A 7,939-nucleotide genomic window follows, 5' to 3' on the forward strand; every position below is an offset into this window, starting at 1 on the left:
TGACTGAGCGACTGAACTGATACAAGCAGATACAGGAAGATCTTCATGATGCATCATTAAATACCAAGAGTAAGGTATAAAACAATGAGTAGAGTATACACTTATTTAAACAAACCATATATATGTGTGTGTGTGTTGTATATACACACATATATATCATATATGTATACACATATACATGTATACACACATACATGTATACACACATATACATCATTGTTCAGTCACTGAGTCGTGTCCAACTCTTTGTGACCCCATGGACTGCAGCACACCGGGTTTCCCTGCCCTCTACTGTCTCCCAGAGTTTGCACAAGTTCATGTCCATTGAGTCGATGATAAACATAAACATACACGCCTACATATGTATACACACACATATATTTCATTAAATCATATAGAAATATAAGCTATATATGTATGGTTTATATTCTTAAAAGCATTACTGTACTTTATGTACTAAGTACTATGTACTGATAATTATGCACATGTATAACATAATAAATATACAAATAAAGATGCACATATAAGAACTTTTATATGACTAGAACTTTCATGAAAAAATACATAAGAAGCCAAAAATGGTTGCTGAAGGTGACCTGGCCACCTGGAAAGAGACCTTAAATTTTATTCTATGTTTGAAATTCTTATTTTTTTTAAATGTCCATCTGTTTTATGGGTTCAGTTTTTAGAAACATGCTCTTCATATCACTCTACTGTGTTTGTTTCATTCTTTTAAGTATCGACATTTATTTATTTGGCTGTGCTAGGTCTTAATTGTGGCATGTGGGATCTTTAGCTGCAGCCCGCAAACTCTTAGCTGTGGCATGCGGGATGCAGTTCCCTGACCAGGGATTGAACCTGGACCCCCTGCATTGGGAGTGCAGAGTCGTAGCCACTGGACCACCAGGGAAATCCTTGAAATTCTTATCTTTGCAACCATGTGCAAAATATCATTCCATGCCTTTTTCCTAAACGTGATTTTCACTGACCTTTCCCAATGCATCTGCTGTTGTTTATCCTATCAGTGAAAACGCCCAGCAGAATTTCCATTCCTAATGGTGTTTGCGTGGGAATGGACCAGCTTTTTCAGACCACCATATTTACATGCAAGGGCCACTTTGGTGGAAACGATGCTAGCTGATGAAGAGGGTTTGTGCAAAAGTACCCACTGTGATTGAAACACTCATTTAATACATTTTAAGTGCCCGAAATGCTCAGCTTCCTTGATTGGTGTTGATTGTTTGCATTTGATTTATTTCCTCCGTATCAGTGTTCATTAAGTTACTTAAGTAATGGCCACCCTGTAGCTGTGTCTCTATTTAACTCCACATCTTTGGGAGCATTCTAATTCAGAGACTGTTCACTTCAGGAGCTGGGAATGTAGATTTGACCTCTGAAAGGTTGTGTATTCCTCATAGAAATTATTTACAAGGAAAATTATCTTTCAAAAAAAATTCACAGCAGTCTCCTCTGATTTTTTTTTCTATTTATAGCTTCTATTCTTGGCAGAAGTCTTATTATTTTTGACAATTCATTAACTACCACAGACACACTTATAAAGTGATGTTCAATGTTCACAACAGTGTGCTTGATCTTCCACATTTTAAAAATCTACTACCCGTGTGGACAGTAAGAGTTCTGCCAGCAACATTCTAATAGTCCTTATACAAGTTAAGTTCAATTGCTCTGTCATGTCCAACTCTCTGCAATCCCACAGACTGCAGCACGCCAAGCTTCTCTGTCCATCACCAACTCCTGGAGCTTACTCAAACTCATGTCCATTGAGTCGGTGATGCCATTCAATCATCTCATCCTCTTTTGTCCCCTTCTCCTCCTGACTTCAATCTTTCTCTTTCCCAGCATCAGGGTCTTTCTAATGAGTCAGTTCTTCGCATCAGGTGGCCAAAGGATTGAAGCTTCAGCTTCAGCATCAGTCCTTCCAGTGAATATTCAGGATTTCCTTTAGGATGGACTGGTTGGATCTCCTTGCAGTCCAAGGGACTCTCAAGATTCTTCTCCAACACCACAGTTCAAAAGCATCAATTCTTCGGTGCTCAGCTTTCTTTATAGTCCAACTCTCACATCCATACATGACCACTGGAAAAACCATAGCTTTGACTTGACAGACCTTGGTTGGTAAACTAATGTCCCTGCTTTTTAATACACAGTCTATGTTGGACATAGCTTTTCTTCCCAGGAGTAAGCGTCTTTTAATTTCATGGCTGTGGTCATCATCTGCAGTGATTTTGGTGCTAAACCCACTGTAAAAAAACAAAAGACACAGCTTCGCAGACGTGGCTTCACTGGACATACTGATAGTCCATAGTTTGAATGGAGATTTCCTTCTTGTGTTTTTTTTTTTTTTTTTTATCTGTCCCAGTGGAGGTGGGTATGGGGACTTCTCTTCATTCGTTGTTTGTATTCAGGCTGTTGAGATTTGCTTTTGCTTCCCAGGAGGACAAGCAGTGATGTCAGTTGCTGTCACACATTTACATCAAGAAGCTTCACTGTGGAAAGGGGAGGGTGGGTCAGGCAGGCGAGGGGGTCAGAAGGAGGGTCTTCTGTGCTGCGTAATCTAGGATAAGCATCAGGATGTGTGATGTCATGAGCACCAGGGACAGGCAGAGGGCCCTGGGAACACGGGGCATGAAAGTAAAACGAGAAAGAACAAGCCGCATTTGTCTGCATATTTTTGCCCACAAAAGCTGGGTGCTTCAAGAACGAGTAGGAGTTTGACCACTTGGAATGAAAGCCCAAATGAGACTGAGTTGTAAGTACACAGGACCCCGGTGCCCTGGCATGCGGAGCCCCTTCCTACAGCAGTGGGATTTTTAGCTGAAAAATCACAACAAGTGAAGTCACAGTAACTGAGGGGAACTTCAGGTGGTCTGGGCTTCCCAAGTGGTGCTAGCGGTCCAGCATCTGTCTGCCAGTGCAGGAAAAAAGAGATGTAAGAGACACTGTCCGATCCCTGGGTGAGGAAGATCCCCTGGAGGAGGGCATGGCAACCCACTTAAGCATTCTTGCCTGGAGAATCCCATGGACAGAGGAGCCTGGGGGGCTAAAGTCCGTAAGGTCGCAAAGAGCTGGACAGGATTAAAGCATACCAGCAGTCTAGCGAGGTTTACCTCGGGGGAAGGTCTGGGTTGAAGTTCTCTGTGCTCCTAGACAAAGTATGAGATCTAAAAGCTTGCCAGGTTGTCAAAGAGTGAGTTTGGGTCTTGAGGCTTGAGCGAGGGTTCTAAGGCTCCAGGAGGCGTAAGAAGGGGGAGCCTCACTCCAGTGTCCTGTGTGAAGCCACTCACCAGTCACATGGTTCTCCCGTCCCCACTTCAAGGCTGGAGCCCGTCCAGGGGTGGCAGCCAATGGTTACTTTGAGAGAAGCTGCAGAACCATCTTAGTAGACCCTGAGAAAACCAGCACCCACAGAGACCACTCATGGGCATATTTTTGTTACAAGTAGAAAAAATGTTTATTATTCCTATTTGCAGAAAGAAAAAAAATTTTTGAGTCAGGAGGAGAAGAGTAATTTATTCTTAACAGGTGGACTGCATAAATCTTTCTGCCATGGCACAGGCATTCATTATAATGAATGTGACACTTACGTGACAGGTATTTACTGAGTGTGTGCTCTCCCTAAGGCACTGTGCTCGGCGCTGTGGGGTCCAGAGAAATTACCCTGAAGCAGAGTTTACGGAGAATCTTAAGTTTGCCAGGGGAAACTGAATATCAAAGCGAAATACAGGATGACTGTGGAAACCAGTATGGAGGGTCCTTAAGAAACTAAACCTACAGCTACCATATGATCCAGCAATCGCACTCCTGGGTGTATATCTGGGGGGAAAAAAAAAAATGAACATTCTAATTCAGAAAGACATACACACTTCAGCGTGTACAGCAGCAGTATTTACCATAGCTAGGACATGGAAACCCCGAAGTGCCCATCAAAACGATTGCTTTGGAAGGTGTGGCATGTACACACACACACTCACACGCACACACACACACAGTGAAGATCCTGTGCACTGTAACTAAGGCCTGACGCAACCAAATAAATTAATTTAAAAAGAAAATAAAACAGCACTGTCCATTCTCTTTTTCACAAACTTCTTCCACAGGGAAAGCAAGGCGTACTTTGGTCCTCTAACACTGTAATTTCCTGAATCCCCCTTCTCAATACAACACCCTTCTGTTTTAGCAAGATAATAAAGAGTGAATACTTAACAAAATCTATAGGAAGATGTGTTTATACTAAAAACACCCTTGCCATTAAGATTTTAATGACTGTCATTATTATGGTTCAGGCAGAACAAAAGCAAAATCCCAAGCACTCTTTAGACATTTCACTTGGCTGAGGAATGCCCTGGATAAGTCATTCCTTTTGTATGTGTAACAGTTAGAGCCGAGTTTGCTTAGCGATAAAATGGTATGCAGTGACAGACACAGGGATTTGATGGCAACCCAGTCCAGTACTCTTGCCTGGAAAATCCAATGGACGGAGGAGCCTGGTAGGCTGCAGTCCATGGGGTCACTAAGAGTTGGACACGACTGAGCGACTTCCCTTTCAATTTTCACTTTCATGCATTGGAGAAGGAAATGGCAACCCACTCCAGTGTTCTTGCCTGGAGAATCCCGGGGATGGTAGAGCCTGGTGGGCTGCCATCTATGGGGTCGCACAGAGTCGGACACGACTGAAGCGACTTAGCAGCAGCAGCAGACATTACTCAGGAGCACATGTGTGTGTGTGTGTGTGTGTGTGTGTGTGTGAAGTTCTATGAAAATTTATCCTATGTGTAGATTCATGCCCCATATATGGATTCATGTAGCTGCAACCCAAACCAAGATGCAAGATATTCCTTCACCAGAAAGGAGGTCCCTGTCTCTACTCCTTTCCAACCGTCTTTTCCATCAGTGTCTTTTCCATAAGTTTATGAGGCCACCATCAACTCAGTCACTCAGGTAGAACATACTTACTCTTCAGATGGGCTTCCCTGGTGGCTCAGTGGTAAAGAACCCGCCTGCCAATGTAGGATACATGGGTTTGATTCCTGGGTCGGGAAGATCCCCTGGAGGAGGAAATGGCAACCCACTCCAGTATTCTTGCCTGGAGAATCCCATGGACAGAGGAGCCTGGCAGGCTCCACAAGGCCCTGCTGGCCACCTTAAGGCTCTCTGTCTCCTTCTGAAGAGCAAAGTGAACTCCGAAATCCTGAAGGCTATAGCACCGGGTGACATAACCAGATTACATGGTAGCCACATGGGAAACTTGGAACAAGTGGGGAGCAGGGGTAGGACTTCACTGCCACCACATATTCCAGGGGGGATAGCAGTTTGGTGCCAAATAGAAGTTGATGGAAAGAAGATGTTCTTTCAATCAACTCTTTTACTTTGTCTTCCCTCCAGTTTGAGCTTTCCCCAACTCGCCTTTGAAGCTGTGGCTAAAGGGACTTCTCTGAAATGCCGCTGACGTCATGTGAATGTAGGATAAAACCCAGATTCAACACGACCCATACTGTACTTCTTCATTTGGCCCACCCCTACTTTCCAGCCTCCCTCTGTCTCACCCTCTCCCCTGCCTCAACAAACTATGTGATTTTCCCTGGCAGGTCTAGATCAGGTCCCTGCACATGCCAAGCAAGCTCTGTAGAATTCAACAGACATGGTGCCCCTGGGTTTGTGCATCATGAATGCCCAGATCGAACTGAGATTTTTCAAAGCCCATTCCCTGTCGGTGATGAATATGCAGAAGTCCTACCCCATGGTTACTAGCATCTAACAGGTTGACCGGTCTCAGCTGCTTCATACCAATCCAGGAAGAAGTGACTCTGAACAAGACCCCAAAGTCACTGCATTAAGAAATTATTTTGGAAAAGGAGAGAGCACAGGATGGAGGGAAACGCAGAAGCACAAAGGCACGTGGATACATCACAGAGGGTGAACCTCAAATGGGTTTCGACCTGAGGACTCTGATCTCCCTCCTTTTGTTCCAGCTTCTAAAGCTGAGGTTATAGGAATGCTTTTCTGGATGCCTGCATAACAAGACAGCCAGTCTCAAAGGTAAAAAATATATATATATATATTCTTATTTTTGGCTGTGCTGGGTCTTTGTGACTGCATGGGCTTCTCTCTAGCTGCAATAATCAGGGTCTACTCTCCAGTTGCAGTGCTCAGGCTTCTCATGTCAGGGGCTTCTCTTGTGGAGCACGGGCTCCTCTTGTTGTGGAGCACAGGCTCTAGGGCTTGTAGGCTTCAGCAGCTGTGGCTCCCGGGCTTTAGTGCACAGGCTCAGTAGTTGTGGTGTGCGGGCTTTGTTGCTCTGCGGCACGTGGGATCTACCCCGCTCAGGGGTCAAACCCGTGTCTCCTGCATTGGCAGGTGGATTCTTTACCACTGAGCCACCAGGGAAGCCCTCAATAGAGATGTTTTTAAAACGGCTACTTAAGTGGCAAAGTGGGTAGAAACGATCACACACACACACACCAAAATTTCATGAAGATGAAATCCAGTGGTAAAATTATCAGGATTACCAGAAAGCTATTGTGTTGAGGGGTGGGGGGAGAGGAAAAAAAGCTAAAAAGCTCGACTCCCACTTTGGTCCCATCATTCAAAAGAACAAACACTTTATAATCCAGGGGAGACCTCCACTCATCTGAGAATGAGCTGCTGTCCTCCAGCCCTAAGTCCATAAATAGTCTTTGCACATTCTGTTCAGTGACACCAAACGGAGACAAGGTCCCTCCTGGCGTGACATTCCATCCGGCCAGCACTCTCACCACATTCTCGTCTCCTTGGGAAGCAAACCGCTTCTCTGCTGTTTCCCCACTGTGTCCAATTACACTGCTCCCTGGCTAAATGAGCTCTTAGGCATTCAATACATTTTTAAGGCAATGGATCAGCATGATTATTCTGGGAAACACAAAGCTCACGAAGGAATAGGGCAAATTACAAATTTCAGGAAATATTGGTCTTTGCACATTAATCACACTAATAATATTACAAATGAGAGACGTATAAATCCACTTCCCTCTGTGCATGACTTGCTTTGTTTGATCCCTCTGAAGCAAGTGAGCAGGGTATTGTTTCGATGTATTTAGTCCCCTTCTTGATTGTTTTCAATCACGGCTACGTGTTTAAAAATCAGAACAGAAAACTGGAAAGCTACACAATTTTTCCAATTAGCAGTCAAATCCATAGCAAACATCATGATGGAAAACGGGAGGGCTATCAGAGACTGCCAGATACACACCACACACCACACTAGTGTCTCATTCTAAGCCCAGGGCAGCCATCCCCAATTGACTACAGAATTCCAGCCTACAGAGATCAGAGGTGGCCTCAAACAAAGTACTTACCTACCAATTGGAATTGACTTCACTGTGACCCAGGTTTAAAGACAAAGCAAAGAAATTCTGGTGGGTGGAATGCCCTCCAAGGACACACAGTGAGCAAGAGTCAAAGCCAAGTGAAAAAAGTGAAAGTGTGAGTCACTTAGTTGAGCCGAAAACAACAGACCCCGTGGACTGTCGCCGGCCTCTGTCTATGGAATTCTCCAGGCAAGAACACTGGAGTGGGTAGCCATTCCCTTCTCTAGGGGATTTTCCCGACCCAGGGATCAAATCCTGCATTGCAGGCAGATTCTTTACCATCTGAGCTACTAGGGAAACCCAAGTCTGACTCTTTGTGACCCCATGGACTATACAGTCCATGGAGTTCTCCAGGCCAGAATACTGGAGTGGGTGGCCTTTCCCCTCTCTAGGGATCTTCCCAACCCAGGGATCGAAGCTAGGTCTCCTGCACTGCAGGTGGATTCTTTACCTGCTGAGCCATGAGGGAAACCCTCAAAGCCAAGAGGAGAAGTCAAGTCTTAATCTCCATCTAGTTCTCTTAAACTACACCTGTAACAGATACCCCCCTCGTCTATGTAGAGCACCTGGGCAGA

General features: G+C 44.7%; 1 non-coding gene across 1 annotated transcript; it reads right to left on the reverse strand.

Moving 5' to 3' along the window:
• Nucleotides 1–837: 837 nt before the first annotated feature.
• Nucleotides 838–910, reverse strand: TRNAG-CCC (transfer RNA glycine (anticodon CCC)). The gene has a single exon. It is a non-coding gene; the product is annotated as a tRNA-Gly (tRNA).
• Between the last annotated feature and the right edge of the window lie 7,029 nt (nucleotides 911–7,939).

This window comes from Bos mutus, chromosome 25 (assembly GCF_027580195.1).
Source record: "Bos mutus isolate GX-2022 chromosome 25, NWIPB_WYAK_1.1, whole genome shotgun sequence".
NCBI lineage: Eukaryota > Metazoa > Chordata > Mammalia > Artiodactyla > Bovidae > Bos > Bos mutus.